The sequence below is a fragment of the Muscardinus avellanarius genome (genome assembly GCF_963383645.1).
Source record: "Muscardinus avellanarius genome assembly, chromosome: 2".
In the NCBI taxonomy this organism is placed as follows: domain Eukaryota; kingdom Metazoa; phylum Chordata; class Mammalia; order Rodentia; family Gliridae; genus Muscardinus; species Muscardinus avellanarius.
The window spans coordinates 140479317-140500749 of record NC_137787.1 but is presented as its reverse complement, the minus strand read 5'-3'; positions in this window follow the sequence as shown (position 1 = coordinate 140500749).

Sequence of the window (21433 nt, the reverse complement as noted above, 5' to 3'; positions counted from 1 at the left end):
AAATAAATATATAAATATATGATAGTTTAACCTAAAAAAATATTCTCTGGTAAGAAAGAAAGCAAAAAGAAATATTGAAATGTTATCTTTAAGTTATCAAAAGCTTGGTATCAGACAAATGAAACTGTTATGTGTGATTATCATTTTTAATTTTGGATAAATTGCTATAATACTAGATGTCAACCACTAAGCCAAGCATGGGAAGGAGTGATGGGGAGGGAATGGGGTGGGGATCGGGTTGGCGCTGACTGGGTGATGTGCGCATGTATGTCTACAAAAGTTTTTTTGTATCCCACTATGATGTATGAATACAGTGCACCAATAAAAAATTAAAAAAAGAATAAAAAAAAGATTTGATTAAAGTGGATTTTCCAATAAATAATTAACTTTTTAAATAATCCCTACACTGCACAAAACTCATTAAATGTGACAATCTATACTGTACTAAGCCTATTAAAAAGAAGAAAAATAAAATTTCCTTTCATATTGAAAAAAAACCACAAATTCTTTGTTTAATGTATGTCTGCTGACTACTTATTTTGTAATAAGGATTCAAAGCATCATAGTAACATGTGTGATGCACAATTAATACCACAGTGTTTGACCCCTGGGAGATGGTCAGGATACTTTTTTTCTTATTAACTGAGGGATAGCATCTTTCTTCTCCCCATGTCAAGAGGTTTGAGTGACAGCATTTGGGGCCAGCACTGTCTATTTTCTTAGTATTCAGGGAGTGGAACAAAAATATGGTGATAGTGTCCATTCTGTTGAACAATTACTGGTTGGCCAGAAAGGAAGTGGGCATCAATGTCTGTCAGATATCCAGTCTCCTGACATAATCTCATATGACCTCCCTAGCTTGCAGAAGTACTCCCTTCTCAATGAGAAGCCTTTATTCAGAGAAATTCTATAAAACTTTCATGAGCTCCTGAGAAGTATCAATTCTGTATCATTGCTTTTAGCATGATTAAAATGACTGAAGTTTCTGGGCATGGTGGCACACGCTTGTAATCCCAGCATTCAGGAGGCTGAGACCAGATGATCACGGTTCGTGGACAGCCTCAGCTACTTAGTGAGGCCCTTTGCAACTTAGTGAGACCCTGTTTCAAAACGAAAAGAATTAAAAAATAGGGCAGGGGGTGTAGCTTGGAGGTTGAATGCCTCTGGGTTCCATCCCCAGACCTGAAAACAAAACAAAACAAAAAAATGACTGAAGTTACCCTTGTGTCATCAGTCAGATTAAATAATGCATACATGTGAAGAGAATATTTGGAATAAAATAAAAGCCCCCAAATAATATAACAAACTCCTGTAGAGTAACTACTTAGATGTAAAAAATGTTAATGTTTTACCATTGAATTAGTTAGTTCAGGTTGCCATAACAGAATGCTATAGGCTGGGCAGCTTAAACAACAGAAATGTCTTTTCCATCATTCTGGAGGCTGGAGAGTCCAAGAGCCAGTGCTTGCTGTTTGCTTCCTGGTGAGAGCTCTCATCCTGGCCTGTAGATAGCCACCTTCTTGCCATATCCTCACAGGCCTTCTCTCAGTGTCTCCCAGAGCAAGAGAAGAGAGCAGGCAAGCTTTTTCCTGTCTCTTCTTATTAGGCATGAACGCTGTTGGATCAACTCTCCACCCGTATGACCTCAATTAATTTTAATTTCTTCCCCAGAAGTCCCATCTCTAAATACAGACACATTGGGTGTGAGAGCCTCAATACATGACTTGAAGAGGACACACTTTGGTCCCTAGCAGCCGAATATCTGATTTTAACACATTTTTGAAGTTGGTGTCTGTTTTTCCTTTTTTTATATATTATACTTTCACCATGCCTACACACTCACATATTTATTTTTATCAAAACCATATTACATCACATAGGATGCTTCACATTTGGTATGAATGCTACTTGATTTCTTTTCTTGCAATTTTGTTTCTGACGTTTATTCATGTCAGTTCTTGTTGATTGTTCTTGTTGGTTGTTGTTGATTGATGCTTTGAGGAATGAATATGCCATGATTTACTGATCTACTTCATTAGTAACAGGCTCTAAAAAGTAGATTTCCATCTTTCTTTTTACTATTATCAGTGATACTGTAGTGATCATCCTTGGGCATAATTCTGATGGCTAATGTGCTAGAATTTCCTTGTGGTATATACCTAGGCTCAGAATTCTTATATGGTTGTGTTATACATAATCAGTTTGATACTATAGAGTTAATTTATTCCCTTTAAAAGTTTACACAACTGGGTGTGGTGGTGCATGCCCATAATCCCAGAACGTGGGAGGCCATGACAGGAGGATTGCAAGTTGGAGGCCAGCATTTAGTAACTTAGCGAGACCCTGTTTTAGGAAAAATAAAAGAGGGAGATATGGGGGCTTGTCTCAGTATTGAATCACTCCTGGTTTCAATACCAGCCCCATGCACACACATAAAAAAAGTTTATACAAATTTTAACTTCCTTCTGTTTTGATTTACACATGTGTTTTGTTTTACACATCTTTCATAATGTTTATTAGATGTATTACTTTTGTTTATCTCATGAGCATGAGATACTAGTCCATTGTTGATTTAATTAATTAATTTTATTTTATTTCTTGATACTGGAGATCAAACTCAGGGCATTTTACCTTTGAACTATACTCCCAGCCTTTTTTTCTTTTGAAACAGGGTCTTGCTAAGTTGATGGGTGTCTTGCTAAATTGCTGAGGCTGGCTTTGAACCTGTGATCTTCCTATCTCAGCCTCCCAAGTACTGGGATTACAGGAATGTGTCACTATGACCTGATTTTTGTTGATTTAATTTCTAACTATTATTGATGAGGTAGACATCTTTCTGTGTGTATCGATAAGTCAAATAAAGCTAGAATAAGGACTGAGAATAGTAGAGCTCTTTATAAAATGGTTGCTCGTGTTATTTGCCCTCTAGTTAACAATTGTGTCATTAACAAACATCATCATGTGTTCCTGATTTTTTTTTTTTTTTGGTGGTACTGGAGATAGAACCCTTCTACCTCTGGGCTACCTACAATCCCAGACCTATTTTATATTTTATTTGGAAACAGGGTCTCTTAAGCCAGCGAGGCTGGCTTCGAACCTGCGCGATCCTCCTGTCTCTGCCTCCCAAGCATGGTGATTACAAGCGTGCGCCACCACGCCTGGCTGTTCCTGATTTTATAGCAGATCCTTTTATCAATGATCATAAAGGTTAGTTAAATAAGGAGACCTTTTTTGCTGATTTATTTTTTATTTTATTTTTTATTGGTTCATTGTAGTCATGCATTTTAATGGAGTACAAGATGTTGGAGGCATATATGACACATCACGTTAATCCTTACCCAGTTCCCACTCTATTCCTTTCCCCTCCCTCTGAACTCTAGATGAAGGAGGAGAAACCATAGATGAGCAAATAAGGAGGCCTAACTGGGGGTGATGGGAGTGGGGAAGAGGCAAACTCCCTAATGTACCTGACGTACATTCACAAACAAATCAATGTCAACCACTAAGGGGACCTGTTTTTTTGCACATCCTTTTTGTAGTTGAAAGAAGGTTTTCCTACTTACAGTTTGTTAAAATTCTTTGTTATGAAAGTATGTTGACTTTTTTGTTGTTACTAATCAGAACTGTTTTGTTTCTGTTGAGATTCTAAAATCATCTATTGATATTAATCTATTAATAGATAAATCATAGTTACATTTTTGTTTACTTTGCTAGTCTTTTATGTAGTATTTATGTTCATAAAAGTGATTTAGTCTATAATTTCACTTTCTCATACCGTTCTTGTTCAGATTTGATATTAAGGTTTTGCTAGCTTCATAAAAAGAATTGAAGAGCGTTCCTCTCTTGGTTTCTGAAATAATTTGAATAAGAAAGCAGTTATGTAATTCTTACAGGTCCAGTAAAATACGCCTGAAACTCATCTAGGCCTCGTGTTTTGTTTGGTGCTTCTTCATAGGATAGCTTTTTTCACCTTTAAAACTATCAGTTTACTTTCTTTAGTGGATATGTTTCTTTAGGTTTTGGGCTGCTTCTTTAGTCAATTTTAGACATCTGAAGTATTTTCTAAGAAACCTTCCATGATATTTTAATTTTATTACAGATAAATTTATTCATGGTATTCTCATATAATTTTACAAATCTTTACTGCTTGGCCTGAGATTTTGTTTCCCCTGAAATTAATATGTTGACACCTAATACAAAATGAAATAGCATTTAGAGGTAGATAGTTTAAGAGATGATTGTAAGAGAGAGTCCAGGAGCTTGTTTACTGCTCCCGTCATGTGAAGACACACCTAGGCAGAGTCATGCATGAAGCAGAGAGCAGCCCTTACCTGACATTCAATCTGCTAGCATCTTGATTTGGGACTCTCCATAACTGTAAGCCAAAAACTTATATTGTTTAGAAATAACCCAATTTAAGATAATGTGTATAACAGTCTAAACAAATGAAGACATTCGTTATATCTATATTTTGTCTTCGATTCCAGTTGGTATTCTTGCAGCTATTATCTAAAATATTGACCATGTAACTTAAAAGGAAGAAGATTTGTTTTTTACAGTTTTGGATTCAGTTCATGTGAAGCTGGGAACTAAGGATCACGGTTTGATGGCGGGAGAGGGGGAGAGAAAGAGCACCTAGGCTGTGTTCCTCACATCGAGGAGGCCTCAAGTAAAAGAGATGGGGGAAGAGGAGAGAGAAAGATGTGAGAGAGAGAGAGAGAGAGAGAGAGAGAGAGAGAGAGAGAGAGAGAGAAGAAGAAGAAGAAGAAGAAGAAGAAGAAGAAGAAGAAGAAGAAGAAGAAGAAGGAGGAGGAGGAGGAGGAGGAGGAGAAGGAGAAAGAGGAGAAGGAGGAGGAGGAGGAGGAGAAGGAGGAGAAGAAGAAGAAGAAGAAGGAGGAGGAGGAGGAGGAGGAGGAGGAGGAGGAGAAGGAGGAGGAGGAGGAGGAGGAGGAGGAGGAGGAGGAGGAGGAGGAGGAGGAATCCCCAGCAACCTACCTCCAGCAACACACTACTACAGGCCTACTGGGTACCACCCAGGTAAATCCATTACAATGAATTTATCCTGGGATTACAACCCTCAAGACTTGATTATATCAATTCCAAACACAAATTTATGAGCTCCTCATGGGGTCATTCTTTATATAATTGTGATAACTTCTAACATTGTGTATGTTACACACACACAGCCTCTTTCTTCTGTCTCTCTTCTGTTCTGTTGCCAAAGGTTTTATACTCAAGAAACAGCGTTTGGTTTTGGTGAGGTTGGTTTTTTTTTTTTTTTTTTGTCTGTTTGTTTGTTTATCCCCTTCTGTTTCGTTTATTACTTCTCTTACCATATTCTTTTCCCCTCCATCCCTGATTTACTTTTTAGTTGAAAAATAATGTTTTGAGCCTTTCTTTTCCTAATCTCAATTTAAGACTATACACTTTCCTAGGTTGCCACTTCAGCTGCATACTACAGGTGCTTTCATTTTTATAATTTAAATAGCAATTACTCTTGACTATTGAATTATTCAAAAGTATATTTTTACTTTTAGAATTAATGAATTAAAGTTTTATTGATTATTTTACTGAATTATGGTTGTCTGTATACCACTCCTTTGGCATTTGCTGGGACCTCTTTAATTTGCTTCCGGAAAATTTATAGAATTGTTTCATTTATACACAATAGGAATGGTATCCTCTGCAGGATACATATCCATCAGATCAAGCTTGCTTCTTTTGTTGTTCAAATCTTTTATATCTTCAATTATTTCTTCAATCTATTTTAGGGATGTTAAAAACTTTCACCATAGTTATAATTTATCATGTTCTCTTTATAACTAATCAAATTATAATTTATATATGTTAAAGTAATCTTATTAAGTGAATGTAGCCAACTTGTCTCTAGAGAGGATTATAGAAGTAGATCATAAGTGTGTGGGAGAGGCCATCCAGAAAAAAAGAGAAGAGCTGAAGAAGAAAGTTTTTTTTCTCAGAATTTAAACCAAAGGTTAACACAAAAGAAGTGCCAGGGATGCTTGCCAAGTCTGAGGGAGACAGAGTCACACCAGGGCCGTGTGTTGGATGAAGAATGAATGCCTAAAATGGGGGTCCAAGATGAAGTCAGCTGGGTATAACTCACTGCCAATTGCTTTCTTTTCTCTATACTGAGTTAATAATTTTATGATGTATTATAATTATACACGATAGTGAGATTCATAGCGATACACTAATGTGTGTATATAATATTATTTGATCATCTTCCTTCTCTAGAACTTTTCTTTCTTTCCCTCCCCATATACAATATTGAGATTCTTAGTGATACACTCATATATGCACTTAACATTGTTTTAGTACAAACACTATAGAAATCAGTATGGGTCAGAAGATTAGGTATGGAAACACCATATAACCCAGCTATATCACTCCTCAGTATGTTTCCAAAAAAACTAAAGACAGAGAACTTGAATGAATCATGCATACCTACACTTATAGCAGCATAATTCACAAGTTATGGAACCAACCTGGGTTGCCGGGTGTGGTGGCACACGCTTATAATCCCAGCGTTTCGGAGGCTGAGACTGGAGGATCACAGTTTGCAGCCAGCCTCAGCTACTTAGTGAGGCCCTCCACAATTTCGTGAGACCCTGTTTCAAAATAAAGAATAAAACATAGGGTAGGGGTTGTAGCTCAGAGGTAGAATGCCCCTGGGTTCCATCCCCAGACCCCCACCCCCCAAAAAACCCAACAGATGAATATATAAGGAAAATGTATACACACACACACACACACACACACACACACACACACACACAAACACACACACAATGGGGTTTTACTCAGCCATAAAGAAAAGCAAAATTATGCCATTTGCAGAGAAATGGATGGAATGGATGGAACTGGGGGGCGTTATGCTAAGTGAGATCAGCTAGACTCAGAAAATCAAGCTACATGTTTTCTCTTATATGTGGAAAATAAAAAAGAGGAAAGAAAAGAGACCTCATGAAAATTAGGAGAGAGGCCAGTAGAGTAGTGAAAGGGGGTTGAGGGAAGGGGAGAAGGAGGGAAGGGGAGGGATGGGGAAGGGAACAGATCTGCTGCTTTCAACTGCTGGCACACCTCGTAAGTGGCTAGACTTGCTGTTGCTACTTGACACTGAATTCTGGCAGGAAGGAATTCTCTTTGTGGACTAAAACATATCAGAGAAACTTCTAACAGTTAATTAATTCCCATCCATGCTTTTATTTTGGAAGGATTCTCCTGACTTTTATGCACTTTTTCTTTTGCAGTCTTCATATCACATTTCATATTGCCTTTTGTGCTTCGTGATCCAGGAAGATGAATTATTTCAGTTGTCTTATTTAACTGGTGGTTATTGTCTGGAGAGAACTTTAGTGCATTCAATTTACTTGGTAGCCTTTTCCTCTGAGATTTTGTTTCTGGTAGACTTCGCCACGGTCCAGCCATACTCCTATTACAGCGCTCAGTTTATCTGTAGATGAAAACCTTGCATCTTAAATAAAACACTCAGCAAGCAGGGGCAGGTTTGGCTCTGCTTCTCCTCAATGGTGCTTCTAAACCTCTTTGCCAAGTCTGAGGTCTCCAACTCAGACATCTTGGAAGGACACTAAGGGTAAAGGTGCTTTTCACTGAATGTAAAAAATAGCATTTGCTGAAGGCTATTTTGTTCAGTTGCTCCCAAGTAATTTACCCTAGAGAGGAGTGGACAAGTCTGAGACACTCAAGACTAAAAGGTAACCAAGGTTTCTTTCTTTCTTTTTTTTAAGAACACATATTTATAAGCAATCAGCAAAAAGTATTAATTACAAAAATAATCCTTCAACCCTAACAGTGACATTCTTTGTTGTAAAAGACACAATTCTCTCATAAACACAAAAACATGTAAGCCTTCTCCTCTCATTCTTTTATTACTTCTAGATTTCTTGATTTGAGGTGAAGAAAGCAAGCAAAGTTTACGGTGAGATTTACTTTAGTAAAATAGACAATTACCCAGATGACTCGAGATTTTGTCCTTCCCCAACTCCATGCAAACATTTGTTTGTTTGTTTATTTATTTATTTATTTTGGTACTGGGATGGAAACAGGGGCATTCTACCTCCGAGCTACATGACAGCCCTATTTTTTTTAGTCCTTTTTGTGTTTGAAACAGGGTCTCACTGAGTTGCGAAAGGCCTCACTAAGTGGTAGCTGAGGTTGTCCGCGAACTGCAATCTTCCAGTCTCTGCCTCCTGAATGCAGAGATTATAAGTGTGCACCACCACGCCCAGAAAACATTTGTATTTTTTATTTAGTTTATGCAACTGGAGGGTTGCCAATTACTCTGAATTAATTACACAGTTTTGAATTTCAGTTTCTGTGTATGGACATGGTATCTATGATACTGTGACATTTTCATGTCTAAAAGACATATGAGTTTTACAAACTGGGTGTAAGTCTGAGTGTTTTTCCCTTTTATCATTTCATATCATTAAATTATACTTCTCCATATTCTACATGGAAGATCTGACAATAGATCCTATCTACGAATATTCACTGTTTTCATATTCAAAAGTAGAAAATAGCTAAATTAAATAGCAGATAATATAAACATTAATTTTTCAGGGAAGGAAAAAATAAGGGCCCAGTTAGGTTGTATTATTTTAAAAATACTTGATAGAAGTAGAAGTGTCATCTTAAAACAAAAAACTGTACATATATAATGTATACAACTTCACAAGTTTGGAGCTAAGTATCCACCAGAGAAACATCTCTACCATCAAAGGCATAGACATATCCATCACCTCCCAAAGTTTCCTCCTGTCACCTTTACTATTTTACTTTTTCCTGTTAAGACCACTTAACCTGAGATCTACCTTCTTAGAAAATGCTATGTAGACAATATATTACAATATACTATAGCCACAGGCACTGTGCTGCCAGCCCGGGTCAGACCACTCCTGTGTCACTTTTGTCGGATAGGGCCCTTTGTCTTTGATGAAGCTTCACTTGATTTCTTTTTGTGAGGTATAGGCTATTTTTCTAGAAGGTAAAGATCATAACTTACTCAACCCATGAGCACCAGCTTGGCTTATAAAAGACACCATTGGAAAGTGAGGGAAAGAGGTCTCACTTTCAATGGTTAGGTGTTTTCTTTTCTAACACAGAATCAAGAAAGCCATGTGACTATCTTGCTTTGATAGCATCAAATGTCATTCCAGTTTACATGTAATCCAAACTGGAATTGACCTGAGGATGGGGCACTTAGCAGCCTGATGGATTTTATAAAATCTCTGGAGTACTACTTTTAAATCTTTTTGGGAAAACACACACACACACACACACACACACACACACACACACTTCCCCATAATATAAATCCATGTGAATTTAGAGGGAAATTAAATTCAAAAATATATTTTTTCCTTGCTACATGGAAGCAGGTACTATTCAGACTGTGAAGTAAATCGCCGCGGCTAAGTAAGTTTCCTTTGCCTCTTACCCCTGTTACCCAAGAAGATGATTGACATGCATGTGGCAGTGTACATGTGTCCCTGAGATGGAGATTTCTGTGAGGGTTTTGCTTTGCTGTGCCTTCTCCAGAGCTATACCTGAAGCACCATCCCTCAGTATGAGTCATATCAGCTCCCGGCTCTCTCCAGAGAAGAAATCTCAGGCCAGCCTCAGCCAGAGGCCCTACATACTACAACAGTCTGTAAATTGCCAAGACTAGTGCATTCTCCTTGAGCACTCTCCAGTTCCAGACACAGGAGCAGGTTGCGTTTGTAGCTAAGACTTCTTAATGTGCAGGAACAAATTCTAAAAGTGGGAAGGATTCATTCTCAGAAAGTGCAGATCTAGGGAATATAAGGAAATTGCTTATGATGCTAAGGATTTTTTTTTTAGAACATGTCACTAGATTGGAATCTCACAAGGGCAGGAACTCTGTCTGTCTCATTTCTCTCCCCTGAACTTGACAAAGGAAAGCACTTCTTAGACTTTTATTCAATGCATGGTGGGTGCTTGGAATTCAGAAGGTGCAGACACCTCATGGGAGACTAAAAGTAAAGATCCTGCCATGAAATACCTACAAATACTAGCAACACTAAAGCACCTCTCCTCACAAAAAGGTTATTTTGACTAGGTATTTATTTATTTATGCATTTATGTGTTTATGTATTCATTCATTCATTCATTCATTCATTCATTCATTCATTCTGTACTTGGGACAGAACCCAGCATTCTACCTCCAAGCTACACCCCCAATCCTATTTTTTTTAAATTTGAAACAAGGTCCCACTGAGTTGCAAAGGACCTCACTGAGTAGCTGAGGCTGACCACTAACCGTGATCCTCTTGTCTCAGCCTTTCAAATGCTGGGATTACAAGCGTGCACCACCACGCCCAGCTTGACTAAGTATTTATTAATAGCTTTTTCTCCCACCCCTTAGTAGACCCTTTGGTGAGCCAGGAAGTTCTGCCCCATTGGAATGGGCCCATCACAGGAGAAGTAATACAGCTGCTCATCCAGGAGAGGTTGCCCTGTATTGTCTGTGGGCCGGGCATCATGTAGTGGAGCTGGATATGAGCTCAGACCCCGGGTGCAAGGAAAACAAGTATCTTAACGGGAAGAACAGTGCTGGGTTTTGCTGCTGTTGTTTGTTTTGTTTTGTTTTTTAATACTGCTAACTGGAAGGTAATTACATAAGGAAAATTTCTTCCATAGGGTTGTAACCTCTCTTCCATAGCAGCCTAACATAAATGGCATAAATGGCACTGCTAAGGCCATGCTGTTTATTTGAAACTCAATCCTTGCTGCATCTATCACCAGGTCGGCCCTTTCCCTCCCAGCTGTCTGGGGGCTGGAGGAGATTGTGAAAGTGAGTCTTCCAGCTTTGGCTTATGTGATGGGCATGAGGAGTTGTCATTCGACATCCACTTCAGCCTCTTCTTCCTGGACCTTCTTTGATTATGGGTTGAAAATGCTAAACACCTACATTTCCCAGACTCCTTTACAGACGTTAGATACACACTTATCTGGAAGGCAGAAGTCTTGCTTCTGGTACTTTAAAAGAACCTAGAGTTTATTTTGTAGCCCCTCTAAGGCTCTGTAAGCCAATTTGTACTACAATGAGCCCCTTTTTGTGAATTCTTTTTTTAATTTTAGTGCAGAGTAACCTTGACCACTACAGCTTACCAATAAGGGGCTGAATCAAACTTCTGAGTTATGTATTACCCTCCTCAGTTACTACTGTCTTGATTTGAGACAATTACTTGCCAAAGCACTGATGTGTTACCTTTGCTTCCTGAATTGCAAGCTATTGTGTAGTTGGCTATGTCTTCCATGATTTTTGGAAACATGATCCCGTGTTGGAGGTAAGGGAAGGTGTTACAAAATAGAAAACAGAGATCCAGAGAAGTATGAAAATGTATCGAATGACACTAGGTTAGTTATTCAAAACAGTCAGGTTTACATCAGGTCAGAAAAGCTTATCTTTGCAGCTGCACTAATTTGCAATCCCACCAACAATGTAGAAGAGTTCCTATTTCCCCAGTAAATTCTTATTCCCCAATAAATTCTTGCCAGAATTTATTGTTGTTTGACTTCTTGATGATTGCCATTAAAACTGAGGCTAGATGGAATCTCAATGTAGTTTTGATTTGCATCTCCCTGAAGAGGACACAAATGGGGTTGAACTTTTTTTTTCACATACATATTGGCTGCTTGTATTTTTTTCTTGAGAACCAACATAGGTGTCCATCAACAGATGAATGGGTTACAAATTATGGGATATATATACAACAGAATTCTACTCAGCAGTAAAGAAGAATAAAATTATGTCATTTGTAGGAAAATGGATGGAACCGGAGAACACTGTTAAGTGAGATAAGCCAATCACAGAAAGTGAAGGGTCACATGTTTTTTTCTCATATGCAGAAGCTAGGGAGTAATCGGATATGAGGGATTTCAGGTAATAGAGAAGAAGCTCCATCTAACCATGGCAGGTGGTCTTAGGGAGGGTGGAGTAGAGGGAGAATGAATAAAGGAAACACTTCCATGGATGTTATGTACATCTGTGAGACTATCAGCACCAATCTCAGTATCTTGCATTGGGAAGGGAGGGTGTGGGGAAGGGACTTCTGTGTGAATGTATGTCACTATCACTATTTACTACATTATGATGTGAGACTATAATACACCATTAAAATATTTTAAAATAAAAACTTATCTTTTTTAGGTAACAAGCAAAACAATTGCCCGACATTACAAGTTTTCTCTACTCACCAGCCTGAGATAGAGGCTGGAGCTAGCACCCCTTTACAAAAAGCATCATTGGATAGTTCTAAAACGTGGCAGCTTTAGATTTACCAATTTCTTTGCCAAGGCTGGAGATACTGACAGGTTTGGAGTTATGAGGTGAAGGGAGAAAGAGACAGGATTCAAGCTGAAGCAATTCCCTGCAACATCTTTTAGTGATGAGGTGAGCTTGGGTTACAACTTTATTTTATAAAACAAGGACGTGGATGAAGCAGTAAGGAAAAGTCATTAGGAGGTGGCTGAGGCTGTGGAGATGGTGGAGAGTGTTTGTGGGAGGCTGAGCAGACTACCTGCTGGGATTAGGACCTCAGTTAACACGTCTTTTATATTTTACTTTGTTCTCACTATTAATCCCCATTGTTAAAAGAGCCCTTCAAAAGAATGGTTGTGGGTTTGACACAGAAGGAGAATGAATCATTCTTTTCCATCAAATATTTCTTTGGCCCTTTATGGCTTAGACTTTCTTGGACTTTCAAGCTTTCCTGGTACACACGGAGGCTTCCTTTTGCTCTGGAAGGATTTACATGTGTTTTCTGGCCCTATCTGTAATGTGCTTTAAAGCCTTTCTGAAAGTGAAAATTATTTTATTGTTAATTATTATTATAAGAGTTATTTTTAATTAATTATTTTTATTTTTAATAATAGCTATTAATTAATTTATTTAGTAGGCTGTTTCCTACTAGTTGGAAGAGCAGTGTGTTTCCTGCCACTGTTCCCAGGTGCCTTCAGAGTAGACCTTGCCACAACACAGCCTGCAGACATTAATCTCCAGAACGCTGAGGAGACTCTCTAGTGACCCTGCATCTCAAAACCATATTATTTATAGTGCCTTTTATTGTTTTATTTTCACAAGGAAGGCAGGACTATCAATTGATAGTAGGAACTAAAGTCTTTTATAATGTTGCAAACTGTCATTTTAGGAAGTAAATTGGTGACTAGGAGACAGAATCTGGGGCTAAGCCTCCCTTTTTTGGTGACTGGGCCAGGCATGGTGGTGCAGGCCTATGATCTCAGCAAATTAGTGAGGCCTTGATTCAAAATAAAAAATAAGGACTGGGGTGTAGCTCGGAGGTAGAATGCCCCTGTATTCAATCCTCAGTACCAACCAACAAACAAAGCCACACCTGGGCTGTGCATGGAATCAGGTCTGAACAGGAACTATGTCCATGTCCTTACGTCATTGAAACTGGATGAGCTTTGCAGGCAGACAGACGTGAATTTCAGTCACTTCACTAGCTGTTTTATATCAGTCAAATTATTTACTCTTTCTCCTAACTTGAAGTTTCTTGTTTATAAACATAAAGTTAACACCATTGAAGAGCTATTGTGAACACTAGAAAAAATGGTTTTAAGACATACACTAGCAGGGCGTGGTGGCACATGCCTGTAATCCCAGTACTTGGGAGGCTGAGATAGGAAGATTGCAGGATCATAGCCAGCAATCAAATCAAGGCCCTCTGCAACTTAGTGAGACCCTGTTTCAAAATAAAAGGCAAAAATAGAAATAAAAAATTAAAAAACAGTTGAGAATATAGCTCAAAGGTAGAACACCCCTAGGTTCAATTTCCAGAAACACACATGCATGCACGCACACCAGAGTGCCTGGCATATGGCAGGTATTCAAAAAATAGCAAATGATCACTTCAGTTATGCTCATGGCTGATGGCTAGTTATTTCCCTTAACCAGTGCCAACTAACTTTCTCTTTAGGTGCCTTGTGTTAGTCATCTTTCTGACACTATAATAAGTACCAGAGATAATCAATTTATAAAGAAAAAGGGTTTGTTTTGGCTCATAGTTTTACTCTTTCAAAATAAACATTCTAAGGACATTGCCTGATGTTGAAATAGTTGACCAGTTGGCCCTATTGCTTTGGGCCATGGTAGGAAGTGTGTGGTGGAGCAAAACTGTTCACCTCACGGCCCAGAAGCAAGAGAAAACAAGGAAAAGGGGACACTCTTTGCCTTGAGGAGCACACTTCCAGTGACCTGAAGCCCCCTTATTCTTAAAGGTCCCCTCCCCTTCCCACCACCACCACACTAGGACCAAGCATTTGCCACATGGACCTTTGGGGGTGACAGTTAAGATCCAAACTACCACAGGGCTCTTCTACTCAAATCTGTTTTTCTTTATGTCTCTATTGCTGTTAGGAGCATGCAATCTATAGGCATTGTCTGGTTCAGTATTTCAAAATTTCTGTATTAAAAAAAGAATTAACCTGATAATATCCTTGAAAAAATAGGTAGCCAGCAGTGTCAGTGTCCTTATTTCAGAAGTAGAAATAACGAGGCTGACTCAGCTACTTAGTGAGGCCCTTTGCAGCTCAGTGAGACCCTGTTTCAAAATAAACAATAAAAATAGGCTGGGGATGTGGCATGGAAGTAGAATGCCCCTGGGTTCCATCCCTGGTACCACAAAGAAGAAAGAAAGAAAGAAAGAAAGAAAGAAAGAAAGAAAGAAAGAAAGAACTAATGAGGCTGAGAAAAATGGAGAAGACTAGAAAAGAGTATTAATCTGGGGTGTATGTGTGTGTGAGTTACTAGGGATTGAACGCAGGAACATTCTACCTCCAAGCTATACCACCTGCCCTTTTTATGTTTTTATTTTGAAACAGTCTTGTTAGGTTGCTAAGAGTCTCAATAATTTGCTGAAGCTGACCTCGAACCTGTGATCTTCCTGTATCAGCCTCCCAAGTACTGGTATTACAGTTGTGTGCCACCATACCTGGCTGTTTATGAGATTTTAAGTTCCTAAAAACAAATTAAAAAAAAAAAACAAGGTTCATTTTGATTGCAAAATCTATAGCACTCATAGGGTTCTCAGAGCAGAGGAGTCTCAGATCACCCCCAAAGTCAAGAAGCACTGTGGTTAAATCCCTCCTAGACTAGAGAGCTATTTGGAAATGGCTCATGGTTTCTGTCTTCATGTAAGCAGCATAACTGAGCATGAGGCTGGTGTACCACTCTCATCAGAATCTGCTGGGCTGGTTAGGAAACGTAGATCCCTAGTCTCCAGCTCGGACCTACAGATTCCTAGTGTCAGCAACTAGGACTAAAGACTGTAGCATTTGAACCAATTCTCCAGGTGACTTTTGTAGCTGCTCAAGTTCCACAACCCACTGATGGTGCTGAAACCTGCCTTGGGAGTCAGATCACCAGGCACGGACCTACCACTTACAGCTATGGGAATCTGGAGCCAAGGCTTTAGTATACTCACCTGCAAAGTGGGGAGAATAATTATGTTTCTCTCATGAAGCATTTGTAAGTATTAAATAGGATGATGTCTGTACAGTGTTTAACCAAGGACTTAATAGGAGAGACTCTCCAATGTTAGTTGAACTGGTCATCCTCAGGATGAGAATTATTATTATTATCAGTGCTATTACTAGAAATTAGGAGTAAATGCAAGACTCTAACACTCTGTGGGAAATTGCAAGATAATTAAATCAACCAGGCATTTATTTCCTTTAATTGCTTGTGAGAGGGTTCACTTGCAGTATTGTCAGTGTCAGTCTTAAATTGTGAATGCTGATGTCATCCACAGATGAGTCACGTTAGAGCTGATGGATCATTACTATTTGTTCTTTCTCTTTAGTTTCCTTTTTTTTTTTTTTTTTTTTTTTGCTATAAGCATGTATGGCTCTTTTTTTTAAAAAAAAAATGTCATTTTTTTCCCCCAAAAGGAGTTCCTTACTGTATGATTTACTGAAAACTAATTCAGAGTTTATTATCTGTAGCATTGTGGTAAAATTTTTTAAATTAATTCACCAGGATTTCATGACTTGTGTTACTCAAAATATTAGATTTTACTTAAATTGCCTTAGTTTATAGGACTTTTTTTTCTGGACTTGGAATACATTCTCAATAGGCAGTCTGTCTGAGATGGCTTGGCATTATGGTTACAGATATTAGCATCGTGAAGCATGTGGCCTGGTGTTGAAATTGTTGCCTTGTTTTATGAGAGACTGAAAAATTCATTTCAGAGTCTACTGACTTTCCAAGTGACTGAAAAAGTATTGCAAAATGTGTAAGATACATGTGAGAAAACATCTTCAGAAGGCAGACTGTACTTTTCAGATATGTTAGGATTATATTTTTAAACTGAGTTAAAAACATTGTTTAAATAATTTCCCATACATAAGCATAGATACATGACATAGGTACCATTATTTTCAACTGTAAGAGTGATGGGCTCTGGGCTGAGAAATCACACAATTCAAACCCAGACCAGGCACCAGATAAAATGAAAAACAAAGTATTAATAATGCAACTAAGTATTAATAATGCACTAATGCAGAGTTGACGCCTGGGATTTGCACTGGCTGCTCTTTTTTTTTTTAATGAGCTGCCATTGAGAAAGATTCATGGTACGGTGCTCTGGTGACAATAAGCTACTCAAGAAAGAAAGACACGCAGCAAAGGATAGAAAAACTCAAGAATATACGCTGAGGAGGAGCAACATGAAATCCAAATTCAAAGTAAACCCAGAAGTCCTACAAGGAGTATTTTAAAAACACACAGCTATGAGTTGGAATTAAAAGTTCGTGGTAATCAATGAAGAGAAGTAAGAGGCAGTGATTTGGTAAGAGGGAAGACCCCACTGAGAAAAGGCTTAGCTGCCTTTCTCTCTTTTCTCTTCTCTTGGGGCATCCATTGTCTTCAACTTGTTCTCAAGCTTCTTGTCAGCTATGGGTCTTAGTTTTATGCTCTTCACAAGATATCTCTACTGCTTGAATGCATTCTCCAAATCATACCCTGGCACTGTGAGGTTGATGTGGTTTTCAAACACTGAGAGTGTCCCATTTCATTCTGGGATGACTCAGTAATGCAGTTGGAGAGGGAAGAAATGCTTGAAGAATAATAGGGGATTGTGGGTGGCTTGGGCCCATGAGATGGTGATCAGTGTGGTCCAGCTGCACAAGTGGATAGTACCACTGTCCCTCCAATCACCGCTTCAGGAAGAGTCAGGAATTAAAACCATCACTGGGTTTTTTAGCCAGCAGAAAAATACTTGTGCTAAGCTTACGATCACACTATGTTGGTCCATAGTCAACTGAGGAGAAATGCCCTACTTGGAGGCCCAGGTCATCTGTGTTCTTCAGACCAAATAGCAATCACCAGAATGTCCTCCGTATTTTGGCCAAAGGGAGTTTCCTCTGCTCCATGGGTGAAATTCCCTAAGACTTCTCCCAGCCTCTTAGTGTGTTAGTTCATCAGTCACGGTCAGTCCATGGGGTCCATTCTCTACTCTTGGTTTCTTGTCAGGGTCTACTCAACCGCCTGATGACATGTAGTGCCAAGCGCGTTGGCATCTGCATAACCGCCTGACAGAACTTCCGATCAATGAGCTACATGTAGGGAGCACGAGTCTGCACAACCGCCGGAACTTCGGATGAATGAACCTGCAACAAATAGTGCCGAGCAGATATGGAGGGCGTAACTACTCTCCTTGCTCCTGCTAGCGCAATTTGGTAATGTTGAGCCTTATTGGCTCAACTAATGCTTCCGTGCTTGTAAACCCCTCATGCATTGAATAATGATTGGCTGTAAGAGTGACCTTTAGCTTGATAGGTTAGAATAGTTTCCTGTTGGAAATTCCCCTTGCGAGTTTTTTGCTTTAAATTGGGTTGCCTGAAGAAAAATAAACAAGATCCTGCTTGACATGTCTTCCAGCTTCATGTGCTGTTGTTCGGGGTTCTAGGTACTCATCATCTCACCCAGCCCCACTGTTGTGGGGCTGGCCCCGACGGTTTCTAGCCCTAGTTTAATCTCCAGCTCCTGCCCTTTGGGATTCACTGCCACATCAGGTAACTCCCAGAGGAAACTTGGCTCTGCAAGTCACTTCCTGTGATATATCAGTCTCTGTTTCTGTCTCTGAATCTATGGTGTTCCATAATTCCTATTGTACATGTTTCCTGTCTTTGCTCCCTCATTACTTTTACAGTCTTCCTTCGATGTTTCACACATATTGTTCCTGACTGTCACTAATTCTTTTATAGTGGTAGAAAACCTTATTATGGGTCCCTTTCCCATGATCATCTTTCCTTGCCTTAATATTTTTTCAACTTTGTTAAAATTTGTTGACTGAAAGTCCTTCTAACCTGGAGATAATAATTTCTCCCCTTTCTCTGTATGAAGAATAGAAAATAAAAAGGGAGTGTACCATCCCTTCCCAATTAGTTGCCTATGGGCACCTTTACCTTTTCTCAGCTTTTATGTGATGAAATGACATTCCACTGTCTTGTGCACATGACTGGTAACAGGCCTGAAGATTGGACTTAGCTATTTGGCCCCCTGTAGCTACTCTTCTAGCTTTGAATGATGTATAAACTTTATTGAAAAACTGTGTGTATTATTGGGGACTGAACCCAGAGGCATTCTACTTGTGGACTACACCCCCAGCACTATTTTATTTATTTTTATTTGGAAACAGAGTCTTGCTAAGTTACTGACGCTGGCCACAAACCTGTGATCCTCCTATCTCAGCCTCCCAAGTAGTGGGATTATAGGCGGGCGCCACCATGCCTGGCTTGCAAAACAATTCTAAAGTCTTGTAAAGAATATTTCCAGGCACAGATTTAATTTCCTGCCGGAGCATTCTCTTTTGTTGGGATGAGGTTGAAACTGTGACAGTGATCTGGGCTGCCACCGTGGGAAGACATGGCCACCAGCCCCCTGTGTCAGGCTCTTGCCTTGCTCGGCTCTGGTCATCGGGCTTGGCTTTCCGGGTACAGAAACAGGAGCATGAGTTTTCCACCGAGTCCAAATAAATCAAGTGAGGAAACACGTGGAGGTGTTGGTTTCCAGCACTTAATTTTCCGCGCGGCTTGCCTAATAGGCAAAGCAAGGGGCTGTTTCAAACTTGAGTTTCTGCAGCACAGCAGGGTTGCTTGAATAAAAGTAACAGTTAAAAATTGGCAACTTAATTTAAGGGCAATCAATCTAACATCTCAAGGGATTGATTTGGTGAAGTGGATCCAGAAATAGGAATGAGGTTCATGGGTTAAGGTTTTGGTTTTCTTCCAGGTTTGCTATTAATGTGCTGTGTGTTTGGGTCCATGCCTGGGCCCTATTTTCCTGGCTCTGAGGAAGACACCACATCAGCTGAGCTGCTGTAAGAAGTTACTAACATATATGAGATGATTTATAGCCTTCAGATAAATAGGTGGCAGCACATGGTCCTCTACCATTATTGAACACTGGCCATCCCTGACATAATGCACTCTTGTCTATTGAATCTTAATAATTAACAAAATATGATTTTATTTATTCTATATGTGTAATGCTGTTGACAATATCTGTATTGCCTAGTATTGTTTAAACTCATATATTTTTTGGGTATACTTCTTCAATCTAACTATTGATAGGAGGTTTCTCCTCTTTGTTTATATCTATAGTTTTTCCTTTTCTTCTTTCCAAGTGTTCTTCTCTTTCCTAGATGGTCTTTCTCTATTTTTATCATCCTAGAATTTTATTTTTGTTTTGAGATTTATTGAACCTCTTCCCCAGTGTTTCATTAGGATTTCCCCCATGGCTTCTCAGAATTCCTAATTTCTTCACATGGCCTGGCCATTTTTATACTTCTTAAAACTTTTAAACCTTTCATTAAATAAATATATGCTCCAAAACACATAAAAATTCTTTGACTTGGATAAAAATGAACATTTCAGAAATGAATACAATTCTTATAAACATGTTTATATACCATATTAAGTTCAAAATAGATGGTATGTTTAACATTACACATTGTAGAAGTTCTAAGTTTAATTTTTAAAAGGTTGAGTAAATACACACTCAGAAATGCCTGCAATTTTTATAAACAGTTTCTATCTACCTGTCAACTGTCAGTATCAACATTTATAAGTTAACAGATGACATGCCTTAGCACAATCACTAAATCCTTGTCTGTTTATTTCTGGGCCGATCATGTGAAAGTCAAATCCAACTGAACCTTGGGAAAACATACACATTTTATATGAAAATAACACATAGAAAACAGAGGTTTATAACAATGGATCTGTGTAGAAGTCTTAGGGGCTTTATTCATGTGGAACTAGGCCAGATTTGTTTTTTTGTACCTCTTAAGGCCAATCCCAAGCTTTAGAGATAGTGGTATTTGATTGCTAAAGTATTTTTACTAAACACTGCCTAAGAGTTAACTGAGACCAGTGTCCTTAAAAAAGGAACAAAACAAAACAAAACAACAACAACAACAACAACAAAACCCAGAAACCACGAGAAATGCCAGCATTAAAAAAACATGGCATGGCTATTTACCAAATGACAGCTGACGACACAGCCTGCCCTATTCGTATGGAGGAATAGGGGCATTTTTTTTTCAGTCTCAGGGTCCACATATTCTTCCTACATACCTACAGGGCCAAGTGCTTCCCATTGCTCCCTGTCGTCTCTTTGCCACATACTCCTGTGGGGAGTATATATCTGATTCAGGTAGATTAATTACAGCCTTGGCCCCAGGTAATGGCCTCCCTAGATTCTTACCTTTGCACTGTGGTTTTGTGGCCCTCCAGTCCAGACTTTGTTTTCCCAGTTCTTGGACCTGGCCAGCCTGCACCTTGTTTTGGTAATAGACTGCAATGGGAGTGATAGTGGGTAGTTTTAATTCTTGGCTTTAAGGAGCCTTAGGGACATCTACTGTAGCTTTTGGAGCCTGACCTCTAACCACAGGACAAGCCTGGGCTAGCCTGCTGGAAATGTTGGGAACACTCAGAACAGAGAAGAGTCAAATCAGCTGAGGGTTACTGAGGCCAAGCAGATCCCAGCCACCCTGCCAGCTTGCCACAGGCACACGAGCAGGACTAGCCAAGATCAGCCAAGCTCAGCCAAAGCTGGAAATGTCCACCTGACTCCTGAGCTAAACAAATGCTCCCTAACTTCTGCCATTGTGTTTTATGGCTGTTTGTTTTAAAGCATGGTTATGGTAGAAGATGACTGATACACTGACATATTTCTTCAAAGTGAAAATAGGTTTAGTCTTTATTCTGCTTATAATAGTAAACATGATTAATGTAAAAAATTTAAACAATTGCAGGTGCATACTAAGAAAGTCAAAATCACTCCAAATTTCACTACACAGAGATGGTCACCTAAATGAAGATTTTGTTCAGGGTTTTTAGT